We start from the raw sequence: 17,886 nt of genomic DNA on the forward strand, positions 1-17,886 counted from the left end.
AACCAAAACAGCAAAACTGTGGATCAGACAGGTAAAGGTAAAACTGACTATAAAGCTCCATAAAGCTGAGAGGAGCCACAGATTCAGCTGATAATTCTCTGTAAGGTCATCACTGCGAATGACCTCTATCAACATTGTAACACTGTATTCAAACTGCCATATGATTCATTATTTGTTATTATAAAAGCATACCTATTATAGCCGCTTATATAAAATATATAAAATCCTTTCAGTTTATTGACCTTAGCACACATCAGTCAAAATACTTTGTATTTTATATCCACAGCAAATATTTGGATTGTTGGTGACAGCAACATGCAGCTTGGGGCCAGAGCGTAGTTGGTAACAGGTAGATAAACCTCAGTGTCAACCTCTCTGTGTGATGGAGCATCCATCAGCGTCCACTGGTTCAGCAAGGTGGCAGCTGTGGCCTGTTTATTGCAATGCAGAGTAATATCACTTTTTTCATAGTTTTGTTTTGCCTAAGTAATTTTGATTTATGATGTGTAACATAATACATATATTATAATATATTGCATACGTAAGAACTATGTAAACACTTAACTGATTCAGTAAATTATCCCTTTAAAATGTTTCCACTTCTGCTGTGTGTGATGAGTCAGTTAAAGCCAAATGTAACTCATCAGACGTGACCTCAACATAATTTTGACATTTAACAACATATCCCACGAGTGTATACTTCCATAGCCAAGGTAGTTGCTGAATGGTTGTTTAAAATGTGTGGTGTTCACATTTTACTACAAAGCACAGCCGCAGATACTCATTTAGCTTAGCATTTAATGAGAAATCTTCAGGGAAATGTTTTAGCTATTCAGAAAAACACTCCCACGAAATTGGATGAACTCACTGCCAATCCGGCCGTGAGCAGGTAGCAGCAACCTGCTATTCAAAACCCACAAATCGAAAATATACTCTCTGTAAACCTTAATATTCCAATAATTCACCAATAACTATGCAATTATGCTTGAGACCACAATGTAAGAGATTTTATACTTTTTTGAAGTATAAAGGTTGTTTGGAGTCAGCATCTAGCTGCCATCCATGGTACTCCACCTTAAGGCACTTTGCATGATCGTCAGCCCTTCTCCATATGAGTTACTGCTTGGTCTCTCTCAAGCACACGCACACACAGACACAAGCCTCTGCTACTGTCAATCAACCCATCATCAAATATGCATCAGGAGCCTCACAGGCGCCTGTAAAGTAGAAAAATAATGTGTGTGTGTGTGTGTGTGTGTGTGTAACAGACCTTGCATATTTGAGTAGGGTGCAAACTTGCATGTATGCTTGCGCGTTTGCAAAAGAAAAACGAATACATACCTGTGTGTGTGTTTGTGTGTGTGTGTGTGTGTGTGTGATACATGCCTTCATGCACATGTTCTATGATCTGTGTGCTAAACAGCATCAGCCGAGTGAGCCACCGCTGTGCCTGCATCACATCCATATTCAAAGGATATCTAACCCACATTCTACTTTTGTAAAAGCTCCCAGCCCCCTATATTGTATGTACTGCTATAGCAATCTGTTCTGGGTTTTTGAAACTGAAGTAAAGCAAGAAAGTTACTATAGATATTAAAGGTAAAACAGACCTCAGATTTCAATTTTCCACATAGATTTTCCACCCAGTTGATATTGCCAATACACAGTAGTATTGGAACTAAGTATGGTCTGAATATTTTAATCTGTAGTTTTATGCACACACAAAAAAGGTAATATGTTGTTTTCTCTTTCACTTGTTGGTGCTGTGACATTATCCTAAACTTTCCTGAGACAATTAATTATCATTTATCATTCCATGCTGTAGATGACGTTGACATATTAAGTACACTGAGCACTTACAGAGTGTTGTGCCTTATAGAGTAAGCTAGAAATGCAATTTATGTCACTCTGATATTAAACCACTGACAAGCTTCTGAAAAGCTACTAGATCATTTCCCCAGTGTCACATGAGAAAATTGTAACTAGCTAAGCACTCGATACAATGACAGTACAGTCAATGCGACAATGTCCAGTTACAGAGCTCCAGTGCAGTTTGGACAATTCAGAATACAAAGCAAAGCCATGTTGATCAGATAAAGCCATGGTGGTCCAGATTAGAATCAGAACTAAGCCACAAACACTGATAAACAATGATTTTTCAGTTTCTTGGTTCAGTACCGTCCTCTTCACAAACTACAACTCTTGCTGAGCTTTACGAACCTACCTGCTAGGTCTTTAGGAGCGCCATTATCTACACTAGATTGTCCTCTCAAGTCTAATTATTTCTCCCGACTATCGGGTTCATGGTGCGTCGAGTGAACCATTTCAACCCAGCAGGGTCTGTCCTTTTAGCCTGTGTTAATAAACATTAATTTTGTGAACTGCTGAGCAGGCTGCATCAAGGCTGAGGGGGTTGTCCCATCAGCATACATTTTCCAAATCAATGACAAGATTAGAATACTATTACTTGTAATTCTGTGAACTAGGCTTAGCTACAAATTAGTTCAGGGTGACATACTTTCAATTATTGCCCTTAACATATAAAACAGTTTTCTTAGGAGCGTACATCACTTCTTATGTAATGGTAAATGTTCCCTGTATTTAAGAACAAGAGGCCTAAGGGGTTAGTAAGTCTCATACAAGAGCTGGGGTCTGTGTGTTCACTAATTTGTGAGTTCTCTTGTAACACTACTTGATGTGTGGACTGCAGAGAATCAAGTCTATGCAACTCAGAGCCCCAGGAGCCTTGTATATGAAAAATACAGTGGGGTTTGCGTTGGTGCATTTGTGCACCAAGCAATACAATATGTATATTCACATGCCAAGACATAAGGTGGAGGTATTTATTTTAAATGAAATAAATGATGAACTTAGTTGTACTACCAACTAACTGATAGGCATGAAAGTTTGTTCTTGACATTGAAACTGTTTGACAAAACATTCTAAATTCAAGGTCTATTTACCTGCTTTTCTAAAACTCTCGAGCACATCTCAATATCTCTTTCAGCAGCAGGATTAATACTGGGGCTATTGCGGACTGTGAGATAGTGCTGAAAGCTCTGGAAAAAGCTACTAAGGAAGGCTTGAGTTAAAATTACTTTATCAAATTAAAAATTGGACACTTGGAGCATAACCAATAAGAATGAGTCTGTATAGTTGGCCATAAGTTATATAAAGCTAAAAACAAATAATTATATTAGTAATTGTATTGCTTCGGAATATTCTAGCCTGTATTAATGTTTTTTTACACATTTTTAACAAGCATTCCATTAAATTTCAAGCAAATGGGATGTCTTTTTCATGTTCCACATAATTATTTTATGTTTTATGATATGGTCATAATAGTATGGTGTCTCTGAGCATTAAGTAATTAGGTCTTCTGTAATAACAATGTCTTGACATCCTGCAGCACAACAACGAATGCCATGCCACATAAAAGGCCTGTACAGCTTTGACAAAAGCCTGCCAGTTACAGTCACAATGACAATTCATTTAAAATTTGGCATTTACAGTTGTCTAAATTGCCAAATTAAACCTTCATACACAACTGTATACACACATACCAGTGCACTCAGTCACATCAGCACGCGAGGAGCATACGTCAGAAATAATGAGCTCGATACAGACACACAAAGAAATACATACAAGGCCACATCTGTTGTAGTGATAAACCTTCAAACTGGGGGGATAATGCATATCTCTTCTTCCATCAACAAATTAAGAAACCATTAGCAAACCCCTTTCAATTCACCAATTGTTTTATTTAAATTTTCACCAAGGCCACTTTCTCTTTTTCATTCATTCTGTAGTACAGTTATACACAATCTGGTCCACTTAACATGAATGCCAGTATTACAATATTTTGGAGGTTTCATCTATTTATTTTGCAAAAATCAGCCTTCGCAAAAGTTACAAGGTAATGTGACTGTGTTAGTGTTGTAAAGTGTGTGCAATACCTATGTCCTAACTAATCTGAACCAGTGGTACTGAGGCTGATAGAGGGATTTGTTAATTGATCAGAATCAACACATTGGAATAAATGCACAAAGGTACGATACTATCCAAGGTGGTAATATGGTTGTGTTTGTCAAAGATACGGACAATATGCAGAGGATTAGAGACTGGATCTTTGACCGATTTTATTTTTATCTTTATATGTAATGACGATGATATGATATGACATGACACACAGTTTTGTATCCCTTTTAAGGACAAAAAACACAAGTAAACAAAGTATGGCAGGCAAGTATGGCATGCTCTGAAACGCTCCTGGTGGAATTTGGAGGGGGGAGAAAGATAGGGGATGACACACACGATATTATCATATGAGTATTATTAACATGACACCAGTATTATGGTTATCATCAATATTGGGGTGGCAGTAGCTCAGTGTGTAGGGACTTGGCTTGGGAACCAGAGGGTTGCCGGTTCAAATCCCACAAACCACTATATGGAGTGTGGACTGGTAGCTGCCAGTTTCACCTCCTATGCACTGCCTTGAGCAAGTCAACCTAACCCCAAGAAACTGCTCATGGGCGCCACTAACATGGTGAGCCCATCACTCCACCATCTCTCTCCCTGTTTGCATTTCCACAAGTGTATTTCAGCCTGTGTGTGTAAGAATAAAAAAAAGAGTGAAAAAAAGAATTTCCCCAATAGGGGATTAATAAAGTATACATCTTTGGCATCTACCGGCATATTACGACTAAACCACAGTTTAGTATTTTACTAAAGCTGGGAATGAAGAGAGGCTGTCCAAATCCCATCCAAGTGCTTGTGGCTCCTGCCATGACAATTACAGAATGGCACTCCAGTGTTCTTGGACATTATACATATTATATTATGTGGTCAGAGACACCACATGGAAATGATTAACTCTAGCCTATTTTACATTTTGTTTCTGTGGATCAATGTGCATTGTCTATTTAAAACTAAATAAGTACAATATTGGACATACTATTAAACCATTGAGGAAAGCTATATTGCAGACTACATTCTCATATCCCAGACATACTCAAATATATTTCCAAATTGCATCAGTATTTTTAATTTAGTTTTCTTTTGGGCTTGCCCAGGTGTGCCCTGCTCTTTTTTGTGTTCATTTACAACTGGAAAGTTAAGCTCCTCTGCCTGCAGCACCAAGTGCATTGAATTGAATGTAAGCACAGATAGCAGACCCTCATGCCTGTGAGACACGGCAGACTGATAAATGGCAATAAATATAGAATGATAGATCACTCTGCCCCAGTAACTTGAAACTCTGGGTTTGACCCACACACATACGCTATCATTTAAACACTTGCACATAACACAAACACACACTACCTCAACCAAGCATGTGATATCAAAGAAAGTGAAGACAGAGAAAAAAGTATAGACACAGAAAGAATTAAAGACAGTCACAGAGAGAGAGAATATAAAGACAAATTACATAAAGATGAAGGCAGCAAGTGATGGGACACTGAAGAGAAACCATTTGGAAAAAAATGAGTGAGTGAAAGCAAAGTGAACAGAGTGCGAAGTGGATAGAGATAGAACGGGGCATCCATCCATCATGCAGCGCTGCCTCTGTCAGACACAAGTAATAGATGAGGAGAGATAGAGGAGAGACCAGACACTCCTCTTCAATCTATCTCCACTCACTATCTGGGTTCGCTTGTCAGGTCTGCTCCGTCACCCCAGACCAAGACAATTACAGAGGAGAGGGGAGGAAGGTACAGCTTTAAACAAACACATGGATTCAAGCCGAGACTGACACACACTCAAACACGTGATTTTTAATTGAAGAGATTAGAAGAGAAGAGGAAGGCGGGAAAAAAAAATGTTGTGGTCAATACCCATGATTCCATGCAAATGTGTTGTAAATTTCAAATTAATTTCGAGTAATTCGGCAAAAGAAAATTCGAATCAACGCTTGAGACATGTCCAAAACGAAGTAGAAAACGTTTTTACATTGAATGTGATGTGACCTAATTAACTCCATACTTGTGACAACATATTAGCCCAGAGTTGAAGGGCTGTGACTGTTGGTAGATGTGGTTAATTTTGTTTAAATATGCCGCATTGTGATATTATGGGTTATCGTTGTTCAGATGATTTAGCTAAGCTAGCTATCAGCTGCTAACATCAGCAGTCTCTTGTTGCCATAGCAACAGTAAACATTGACATGGACTAATGAGCTGTAAATAGAGATGCAGAATCAAGCTGTATTGTAAATACAGATGAGATACTTTGAATTTTAGCACAAAATACAAGTAAACCTATAGGAAATAATTAGTTTAATTTGCAATATTTGCCATTGAATTTATTGTAATCTTTCAATTCATAGGGTTAGGGTTAGAGACTTAATAATGTATCCATGTCCCTCTCAGGTTGACCACTTGACATGTGAGAGCCTGAGGAATTGTTCTCCCTCCGTCCATTTTCAAGGACTTGCTCTTTTACTGCCTCCACTTCACCACTTTTTGGCTACTGAGACGTCTCTGATTTGTTGAGTATGTCTTATAGGGTTAGGGTCTTATAATGTTATATGAATTCATACTTGATTTGTGATGATGACTTAATAATGTTTCCATGTCTCTTTTAGGTTGACCACCCTATATATGAGAGCCTAAGGAGTTGTTTTCCCTCTGTCCCCTTTTGAGGACCTGCTTTGTCTCCTCCATCATTCACTGGGCCACTTTTAGGTTCCTGAGCTTATTTCATGTGGTGAGAGGAATGCAATATGTGTATGTTTAAAGGTTTGTGTGAAGAAACATACTATATGTGGGATAAAATGACACTTGGTAATTCATAAATGTCTCTTTATATTCTCTGCTACCATCATCTCCTGTCAAACAGGTTTTCCGGACCTGCTAGAAGTTCTTCTATGATGCCTGAGAGAGAGAGAGAGAGAGAGAGAGAGAGAGAGAGAGAGAGAGAGAGAGAGAGAGAGAGAGAGAGCTTTGTCTTGACTTTGTGAGTTTATTATGCAACTTGTTTGGGTTTGATTATGATTATTTCCTGATTGAAGATTTTCATATTGATGATTTTAATTTCAAACATCTGCATATCTTTTAAGTTCAATTAATAGTTATGCAGGTAGGCCTTAGGGCTCTTTTGAGACTTGAGTCATCCTTCATGACAGATACATTTGTTCACTAAGTGTCACTACATCACAAAAAGGCTACATGGCTACATATACTTGTCAGTACACAGATACTGAGTACAAGTTCTGTTTGCTGTTTCTTGCAGGTCATGAATTTGGTGAGGAGTGGAGCTGGCTGGCTGCGGACGAGGAAGTAGGGCAATATATACATGTGCACATACACGTATATGAGAATGCATATCTATTCAGACCTGTAATTCATGTCTTAGACTTTTTCACAAAGCTATAGATAATTATTATTTTTTTCAATTCTCTATTTATGGTTTCATAATGACTGAGTCACCATTAAAACAAATGAGTTTCAGCTCTAATGCTGCTACTGTCTGTAATATGTTTCTATTTAGATTATTTGTCAGGATATTTTGCTATTATTGTCCGAGTCTGGTTTTAACTAATGCTGGGCTTACACCAAAAGATTTTCACAGTCACAGACTAAAAACTGAAAGGGTAGCATGAGGGTTCTTCCCGTTAGTCTCGTCCCACCCCTAGTCATGACATAACTGCTGTTGTGATTTGACACTATAATGAATAAAGACTGATTGATTGATTGCTATAGCTGTCAATTTTAGTCCTTGAGTTCATAGTTACGTGCTTTATTTGTTAACTGCTATCAAGGAATATGACTCTCCTTTGTAGCATGCATGAGAGGAGATGCTGCGAGATTTGTGGACTTCTATGTAGTGTCTGCTGATAATGTAGTGGGCTGGTCTGGACAGAAAATGCCAGGGCTGAATTTTTGTCCCAGTCCACCCCTGGCAGTAGGTGACAGCAATTCTCCAGTTGGAAAATCAGAAGATTAGGGCGCAACAAGATGACATAATTAAATTAGCGCCAGCCGAACCTCAAACGGTGAGAAACAACACAGAAAACACAATGGAAATATGACATTTCTGTTTGTTTAATGTATTCATGTGAGAAAGGTTACATCGGATCTGTGCAAAGCCATCATGGGTGTATTATACAGGCTATGGCGGCAAGGAGGGGACTGTCGGAGCGGAAACAGCTGATCATTCATATGAATTAAATGTTTGCTCCATCAAAACTTAAAAAAAAAGTGTTTCCATCTCTCATTGAATGTTAAGTCTTTCTTGTTGTTTTTAATTTTGATTTTCCCATCAACCTTTTCTAATGCAAATTTGCTGATTAAGAAATGGCTAATGAGTTAATAGAAAGAGATAGTATTCTCAAACTAAACTAAAAATGTATGTAACATTAGACAATTAAGGTGGTCTCTCTGTGTGCTCCACCCAAGGTTGCAGGTGCAGGGAAAGGAACATTTTGCCCCACAAACAAAAGGAAAACACAAAAGTAAACAAATGAAATACAGTTTGAGTCACAATGACTATGCTTCCTTGACTCTGACATATTTATTTTTCTTGGAAATGTGAATGTTTCAGTGTATTTATTATGAAATATTAAATCAAACTGCAATTTCATTTACATGCTGTTAATGCACTCTAAACACTTAAAGCTGCACTCACTGTAAAAGCCTCAGTAAAATGAATTGATTAAGGCTTATATTATAAAGCAACTGCACAAGTCTTCAATAATGATAGCGTTTAACTGGGGTTAGCCACCCATTTCTACATTTAGACTTTTTCTATTTTTTTGTTGGATTAGTTTTACACTGGGAACTAATTAGAAGAGCAGAAGGTGCTTACTGCAGTTTGGGAGAACCATAAATCTCCATATACATAGTGACAGTAAGAGTAGCATGTCTGCCCATGCCCCGTAACACACCCATTATTAATGGAAAGTACCAGTGGTCCACTATGTTCACAAAATATGCTTATTTAATACTGTAATCATGCTGTTAAATGCAATACTTCATTCACATGCCTAAATGTGACCAGACATGTTGGTGTGGCTTCCGCGAAGTTGTAAAAGGGGCTGGATTAGGACTAATGTGTTTACCATTCATGGCCAATCAAATCAACTCTTCCCATCTCCTTTTACAGCAATTTGATCAATTGCAGACTTTTAAGGTTGTACAAGGTTGAGATATCCATACTGGATGCGGCATCTGCAATTGCGTGTATCTGTTCAATATACTTGGTATACTGTAGCTTGGATTGTACCTAGTTATCGCCACTTCATTTGCCCAATGAGAAACTGTAAATGTAAAAATACGCGTGACAGGATGTTTGTGTCTTTGCAGATGTTGATTTACATGCACCTCCCTCCAAGCAGATAAAGCCAATACTTATCATTCCTCTTGGTTCTGTGAGTAGTAAGAAATTATGGCAGACAATGGCTGCTGCACACAGGTATATGTCAGAAAGTTAGGACCCGCAGATGGGTCAAAGGATGATAAAAAAAATAGATCCCAATATAACGCATGACAAATTTGAAGTATCCATAGCTACAGCTACTGTAACCTCTACAGTGTAGAGGTTACAGTAGTAGAGTCTACACTCTACGCCCCTGTACTGTATAGAATAAACCCTGTTAGGTACTGTAGGTTTAAACATTTTAAACTTGGTTTTTCTCAATTTACATAGTCACAATAAATCTGCAAAAAACTGTTACGGGCTGTGACAAAAACAAACTACCAAAAACAAACAATAAATCTGCATAAATCAGCAAGAAAGCACAGTCTAAAATCAGCTAAATCTGTTACTGGTTGAAGAAAAAAAAAGAAGAGAATAAAACCGCCGTCCCAAGAGATGAAGTTTTGGAAACTTACAGGATACTGTGGTTTAGCTGAGCAGTGTTATATCCCTCTTCCTGCCTGCTCAACACAGCACCATTCTAATACCACGCTGCTTGGCATTCAGTACGCCACTCACCCCCTCTCTTTCTCTCTCTATCTCTCTTTCTCCTAGCACCATCCCTCCCTCCTTCTCTTCACCTCTCTCTCCTTCGCTCTTTCAGCAGCATCTCTTCCCTGGTGAGGTGGGATTGCGCCACTGAACCAGCATCTGTTGCAACGCACATGCACACGCCTGCACGCACACGCCTGCACACACACAGACACAGACACAGACACACACACACACACACACACACACACACACACACAAACGGTGTCGACATTTAAACCCCTACTGTAGTGGGCAGCATGTCGCTGTGTTGAGAACATCATGATGACATATTTTGGACATTAAAACTATAAAGCAGCATGTTGCCATATCACAGTCTTAACACCTAGAGCTTTGTGGTGAAATACTCTCACCTTATGCTCCTCTTTTTTCCCTCTCATTCCCTCTTCCTGTTTTTCTCTTTCCTCATCCTCATAAAGCATCCCTTCCTTTTCGCCTTCCCAATTCTTCCCCTCCTCACCAAGTCTTTCTCCCATCTCGCCACTGATCTATGGATTTCCTTCTCTCCTTTTCTCCTCTCCCCGCTTCACCCGAACACAGAATTTGTTCTTAATTGACCCACCTTGTTGAGTAGAGTTCAGTTACCCCCCCCAACAGCCTCCTACGTTCCACTTTTTCTTTCCTCTTACTACCTCCAGCCTTTCTCCTTTCTATCTTCCCTTCCTTTCATGTGTCTCTGCTGCAGCCGGTCCTTCCTTGCATGTCTTTCATCACCCTTTTTCCTCTTGCAGCTGTTACATTGGGCCCTTACTGCAGCCACACCATCCCACCTCTTTTTAAAATAAATAAATATATATGTTTAAATATCCATTTGCTAATACATTCAGTCTATATACTCAGTTAGAAACACCACTGTGTGAGTCTCACTTGTACCTGCAGACCTATACATCACTTCTGCACAGAGATGAAACTGTATTTTCCTTTTCTCTAAAACTCATTGAGTTTCTCTGTGTGAGATCCATTTCTGTTCTGCTCTGTCTCTCTCGCCCATACAGACACATCAATCAATTAGACTTACACTCCTCCAGAATTTACACTTCTCCTCGGCTTCATTATTCAATCTGACGTTGACGGATTGAAAGGTATTTTACATGGCCCCAAAAATAGAAAGCTTTATTGTTCAAAGTTGGTTCAAAAAGTGAGGAGACATTAGGAGGAATCATGGCTATTGATGAGTCAGAAACACATCAATAGCACAGACCTATGCCACTCAGGGTATATAATTGTTTAATACATTATGTGACTTTATTAATAGAGACAGCCCTGGGTTATGTTACTGTAATGAGGGACCAAAGTGAAACTGGACTCATTTTATTCCATGCTTCTAAATAATCTAAATCCCTTAGAATCAACCCATAATTGACTCGATGCAGTTCAATAACCTGTAAACTTGACAGAGCACCATCCATCATCAGCTCTTGCAGAAGTGTTAAGGGACTCCTAAATCGTCACATGCCATCCCACATCAATTTCCCACCTCTGTTGCACTCAATTAGGAGGAAGAAAGGAACCCATCTGCTAATTTGATTTACAGCCAGGGTGATAGGACAGCAATATAAATACATATGACTGCAGTGTTCAAAATAATCAGACAATTTGACAGCAGTTATTTTTTTTTACACTCTCTGGCCCCAGTCATCCCGCTGGTATGTCTTCTGAAACCTTCAGCCTAAACCCCAGTAAGCCGGAGGGATCAAGAAGCGCCACTTTCACGCCCTGTTTTCCTACTGGAAATCAGGGTCAAATGAGTCTCTGGCCTTCCACTCTGCAGGAAATTCGTGCCATTCCTCGTTCACCTTCAAACTGGTCGTACAGTATATGTAAGTCAGTCCAGTGTGTCCTTACTTGATCCTTTCTGACATTTGATGTTTAAAGGTATAGTTCTACATTTTGGGAAATATGCTTGGCTTTCTTGCAGAGTGTCACAAATGAAAGCTACCACTCTCACATCAGTAAAAAAAAACAGTAGCTGGGGCCAGCAGCCATTTAGCTTAGCTTAGCATAAATGCTGGAAACAAGGGGAAACAGCAAAAATTAAAATATAAAAACAACATATTGGGGTTTTGCAGGGGATTATGTGCTGAAATGTTTTGCCTGGGCGCAGTCCTGTCATCACTGTAAGGTTGGCAGGCAACCAGCAGAGACTCCAGGGAGCTACTGCACCCAGCCACACACAGCCACAAGGCGTTGTTTTTTTAATTTTAGACAAACTACAAGTTTTTAAAATTACTGAGAGTTGCTGGTATGTGGGTTCTCTCAACTTTGGACAGCTTTTTCCATTCTTTAAGCTAACCCGCCGTTGGCACTAGCTTCATATTCATCGTACAGACATAAAAAAAAGTGTGCTTGCCCACTACTATGAGACTGATATGCTTATCAAGTTGTAGCACTATTCTAATGCAATGTAGTAATGACCAATATGATTGTTATATGAATTTTATTACATTAACTAAAATTTTTTTATTAAATAAGCTTAAGCTTGTAATTTATTTGTCTGTTTTAGGCATTACTAGGTTTTAATATACTGAGTTAGCAAATGAGGGTGTTTACATGCAATCAAATATTTTGACTCACTTATGAGTAACAAAAAAAATGTTTTCCCATCATGATCACAAATAGCTATTCTCACATGAATAAATATAATACTCAGAGTAGTGCCATGGATTCTGTGACTTCACATATGCAAATTGGGCTTTCATGATCATTAAACAGTTTATGTCAAATTGTATGTCTCACCTTACTGCAGCGCAACCTCATAAAATTTCAGAGCCATTGCTTTTGCAAACATTATAGTTTATTGTATTGTGCCTGCACATATATATCCAATTATTTTTAGTCGCTTCATGCGAATGTCTTACACCATGAGAAACCTTACATGAAATAGCTTGACCTAACAATGCCCCCTGAGGAACTTTATCCGATTCTTCTGTTTTAACTCAGTTACCATGGCAGTGTGAGAATATTCTGTTTATTCATGTATAGTGATATTCATGAGTGGGATATGAAGATGCATGAGCGGGTGCATCTCAAATAAGTGCTTGACCAGAATATGAGCCATAACTCATGCTCATGTTGGCATGCTCACAGAGATGTCAGCATCCAGGATGATTTAGAGAATCAAGCCCTGGCTCATTACAGCACACTCTAGCACTACATCAGCTACTAAGTAGACAAGCATGATTTAAATATATTTTCATGTTGGTTTTGTGAAAAAGTCTGCTTGCAATCTTCTTTGGGCATATGTCCCGTGTCTGAAGCTCTAAGCTCAATCTAAGTATTTGAGTTTCACTAGTTTCAAATGTCATGGTGCAAATGGGGTCATGATCAAAGACAAATGCTGACAGCAAGTGCTCGTTTCCATACTTCCAGCATTTCCCCATCATGGCACGTTAAGATGTTGATTAACTCTACACTGTGTTTCGTGCATTAAGATTGTGATCTGATATGCATTAAAAGCTCACTACAAATTGAATATAATTTAAGACTCTACCTAGACAGTTTCAAGCCACATTCAAACATTAGGCGTCAATACAAGCGGGAAAGAACGACATAATGTTGGCAAGAACGAAGTATCCAAACGAAGCTTCAGTTAAGCCACAGGTATACACATTCAGAGACCAGAAGCGGGAAAACCAGAAAACGACTTCCTCCAAACCTCATTTAATCTCGCATGTGTGTTTACATGTGTTTTAAGGTGGCTTAGAGACACTGCAAAACCCCATCAAAATGCAAATGGGGCAGTTAGGGAAGAGAAAATTTACCAGGTAAAGAGAGCTTTTGAACTGACACCACTAACTAAATTGTTCTCTGTGTGTAGCTTTGTGTGGTTCCCCTCTCTCTCTTTCTCTCTCTCTCTCTCTCTCTCTTTCTGTCTCCATGGTGCAGCAACGACCATTACACAGCAATCCATTGGATAATACCATACAGTATCTACAGCATAGCACTACACTTGGCCTGCAGCATGCTATTGTTAGAGCTTTCTGAAGGGATCATTGCAATGCCAGTCGCAACACCTGCTCGCCCTACCTTTTCTCACTCTTCTCAGAATATCTTCTTGCCCCCCCCCCCCCAACTGCTGCCAAATCTATTTCATTCCATTATCTTCTCCTGACTCTTCTATTTTCTCTACTCACCTTTCCAGAAGTCTTCCCTGTCACCTGCCATTATGTCCTCTCCTCTCCCCTTCCCCCCAAACACCGCCCTGCTATCACCGGGACCATCTCCTCTCCTCGCTGCTCCTTCTTTGTATTCCATCTCAGCATTCCCCTCCTCTGCCCTCTTCCCCTAACAACTCCTTTTAAGTCCCTCCTGCCTCACTTATCCCCCTGTCTGAGCTTCCCCAGTCCTGCTCTCCTCACCCGGTCAGCTCTCCCTAATTTAATGAATTGCATTCTTCTCCTCCTCTCTTCAGTTTTCCTTTAATATCCATCCACCCATCCCTCATCGCCCCATCTCTTCTAAACTCTCAGGACTCCTCTTTGCCCCTTCTCCTTCCATGCTCTTTATCCAGCTGCTATTTTATCCCATCTCTGCTCATATCTCACCCTGTCTCATCTCCTCACCTTATTCAGACCTGTTTCTTTACACTTCTCTTCCCCTCCCAGCATATCTCTCCCCCTCTCCTCTGCTTTCCTCTCCTGTTCTCTCCCCTCCCCTCCTGTCTTTAATCCAGAGAAAGGATATCACCATCTCTAAATCGTATGGGAGAGAAAACACCAGCGCCATTATCTCCCCATCTGCCTTCTCTTCTCTCTCTCTCTCTCTCTCTCTCTCTCTCTCTCTCTTTCTCTCTCTGTACTCAACTCGGTTCTTCTAAAATTTCAAATCAACCTCCCAAAAACATTGCGGCAGAAATAGGCGAGAAGACACAGAAAGCAAGGGTTGATGGAGGGAGGAGAGGGGTAGGGATGCGATAATCGGACAGATGAGAAAAGTAGATAGAGAGACTCTCATACCTGTGCGTCTCCCTCTCCTCCTCTCCGGTTAGATGGAGGCTATGTCTCCTCCGGTTGTCTTCCCCCCACCCCCACCCCCCTTGCCAAGCCAGGTGAAGAACTCCACTCAGCGAAGAATATGTTAAATAATCCTCCGCCTGGTCAGACAAATTTGTCAAACCAAAGAAGAAATAATATCCACTTTTCTTCTTTTTTGTTGTTGTTTGGTCTTGTGGCCGCGCTGCGGGGCTCCTGGAGTGCTGGTGTGGCAATCGGGGCGTTTTTTAATTTAGTTCCCGTTGAGTTTGCATCGAGAGCCCGGTGCGGGTACGCGACCGGTGGCAGCCTATAACCTACAGCGATCCAGTGTCCGCCGCTGATCCACTGGGACAGAAGTGTGAGCGTGGAAAAAACGCCGTCAAACCGGCGCACCGCCGCGTTGCGCACTCATTTGGTCTCCACATGAGCTCCCCGCGTTTCCGTTTAGACTCCGTTCATCGGTCATTTAGAGGAAAATACCCAGCCGTCGGGGGGTTAATGTCGCTCGAATCCACTGTCTAGTTAAAGAGTGGAGGAAAAGCAACGCACAGGGCGAGAGTGGAAACGTCTCTGTACTCGGTGAAACCGGGCACGGTCGTCGGTTACCCAGCCGGTATCCACCTATAAGCTCCCCTATAGGTGCTCTTTGCTCCCCCGTTCAGCAGCTGTCATTCCTGCACCAACATCACATTTCACTCACTCACAGCTAATGTTTTTTTTTTTTTTTGCATGTGATCTGCACTTGGTTATAGAATAATAATCCTCTCTGGTTGTTGGTCGGCAGATGATTATCCGCTTCAAGGTAAAGAACTGAGTACAAGAGGGTGGAAAAGAAACTGAAGAAACTGCAGGATCAGAGGAGCTTGGTAAATGGTCGTCCTCCCTCCCTTTTCAGCCACAGAAGTGACTTTGTCTTGACCTCTCTTCTCTCCAACAGTGAGTGCGGCTCGGTGGATGGCAGCCTATAGACTGAGGCGTTATAGCTCAGAAGAAAAAGGCAAGCTTCAGACAGATAAATGGATGATAAATGTCCTTCCCTCTGTCTATCGTTAGAAAAGCGCTCTGATCCGACACGGCGAGCGTCTCCGTCCGCTCCTGCAGTTACTTTCACACTGTGCGGCGGTTTGTCCCGGGAGGCGATACGCCTACCAGCTCCTCTCCTGTCTGCCTCCTTCCCTCCGTATCCGTGTCCTGCTCCGTCAATTGACAAGCTGCCGGGATTACAAGCTGGTAATAACGGGTGGATGCGTTATGACGACTGTGCGTGATGGCATGCAGGGCGTTTGCCTGGGAGAAGTAGCTGCTGGAGTTTGGGGTCTGTCAGCAGACACAACACACACCGACACGGCCAGATGTTCTTAAAGTGAGGGATGGGGACCGAAAGAGGGCCGTGTATATGAAAGTGGGTCCTACGGGTAAAAATACACCAGTTCCATTTTATGATTTTATTATTGTTTATTATAATTATTACATGTTCCTTTCCATATCTTAATTGAGATGGATCACAATAATGGATCACAATAATAATAATAATAATAATAATAATAATAATAATAATAATAATAATATAATATGATCACAATGTCCCAGACACACACGTTGTATATTGTTTTCTTTCATTTGAAAAATATTCAGGTTAAGCTGTGAGTCAGGGGGAAAGGTGCTGATACAGGAGGTGGATTTTGGGCACAGCCAGGCTGGCTGTTTCCCCCATTCTCTTTTTGTCTTTATGCTAAGTTAAGCCAACTGCTGGCGGTAGACTGATATTTAACAGAGAGATATAAGAGTCGTATCAATCTTCTCATCTAACTATCAGCAAAACAGCCAATAAGTGTATTTCCCAAAATGTCAAACTATTCCTGTAAGGATAGACAATGATACTGAGAAGGGTTTAAATAATTTCATTTGTGCTATTTTCACTTTATTACTGACTGTCAGCATGTCACCAATTTGCTACCATATTACCTGTTTTGACATTCCTCCCTGAAAACAAAAATAAAATCCATATTTATACTTAAAATAACCACTAGGGGTGGAGATGAGCAGTTGGGTTCCCCCAGCTGACAGCTAAAATTGATAGTCAACAACATGAAATGAGACATTTGACATGGATCTTTCAGTGTAGGGGTCAATGATGCACTCCCTCCAACGAACAACCAAAGCATCTGATGGCGAGGTTACTAGTAGCTGCAGTGATGGATGCCAAAATGAGAAATGGGTGAAACAGCAGTCACATAAAGCAGATTAGTGCGCTCACTTTACAGATTCTGCAGGATTTCATGGATTATTAAGTGTGAGTGTTTTTCAATTATCTGATTAGCAAGAGATGGGATACATTTGATGACGCATAGCTGGCAGAACACAAAATAGTCCAGGGTTGTTGTTGTTGGTGGTGGTGGTGGTTGTCAGGCTGGGAGTGCAGGGGATAATAAAGAGATAAAGAGAATAATGGGAAGGTGGACAAACAGATTAAGAGAATGGACAGAGATGAGACAGGGTCAGGAAAATGAAAACTCTGACATTTTGCTTCATGCTCTATAACACCAATCAAAAGAGAACCACCTCTGGGCTATATAGGTCAAAGGTCATTCTTATAAAAAGTAAAGATGTGTGTGTGAGTGTGTGTGTGTGTGTGTGTGTGTGTGTGTGTGTGTGTGTGTGTGTGTGTGTGAGAGAGAGAGAGAGAGAGAGAGAGAGAGAGAGAGAGAGAGAGAGAGAGAGAGAGAAAATGCTGTGGAGGTTTTGCAAGTTTATTTTGGGGAACATGTATGAAAAGTCACTTTCGATGGAATTTGAAGGCGTAATGTGGTGAGTTTTTAATATGCCCGCAGCAGCATTTCTTTAACTCTTGGTCATAAGAAGAAAATGGGTCAGAGCCTTGTTTCTGATGGTTTCTATCCACAGTAGCAATGTTTTAATTAGTCTTGGTGTCCCCAGGGAGAAA

The 17,886-nt window shown here is 40.4% G+C and overlaps 1 protein-coding gene across 1 annotated transcript in view; it reads right to left on the reverse strand.

Moving 5' to 3' along the window:
• zgc:172282 (leucine-rich repeat and fibronectin type III domain-containing protein 1-like protein) overlaps positions 1 to 16,398 on the reverse strand; it is a 167,338-nt gene extending 150,940 nt beyond the window's left edge. The window contains 1 exon segment of the mRNA XM_051398434.1: positions 14,925 to 16,398. The gene's annotated coding sequence lies outside the window, so the exon portion shown is untranslated.
• Between the last annotated feature and the right edge of the window lie 1,488 nt (positions 16,399 to 17,886).

The sequence above is a fragment of the Dicentrarchus labrax genome, unplaced genomic scaffold (genome assembly GCF_905237075.1).
Source record: "Dicentrarchus labrax unplaced genomic scaffold, dlabrax2021, whole genome shotgun sequence".
Lineage (NCBI taxonomy): Eukaryota > Metazoa > Chordata > Actinopteri > Moronidae > Dicentrarchus > Dicentrarchus labrax.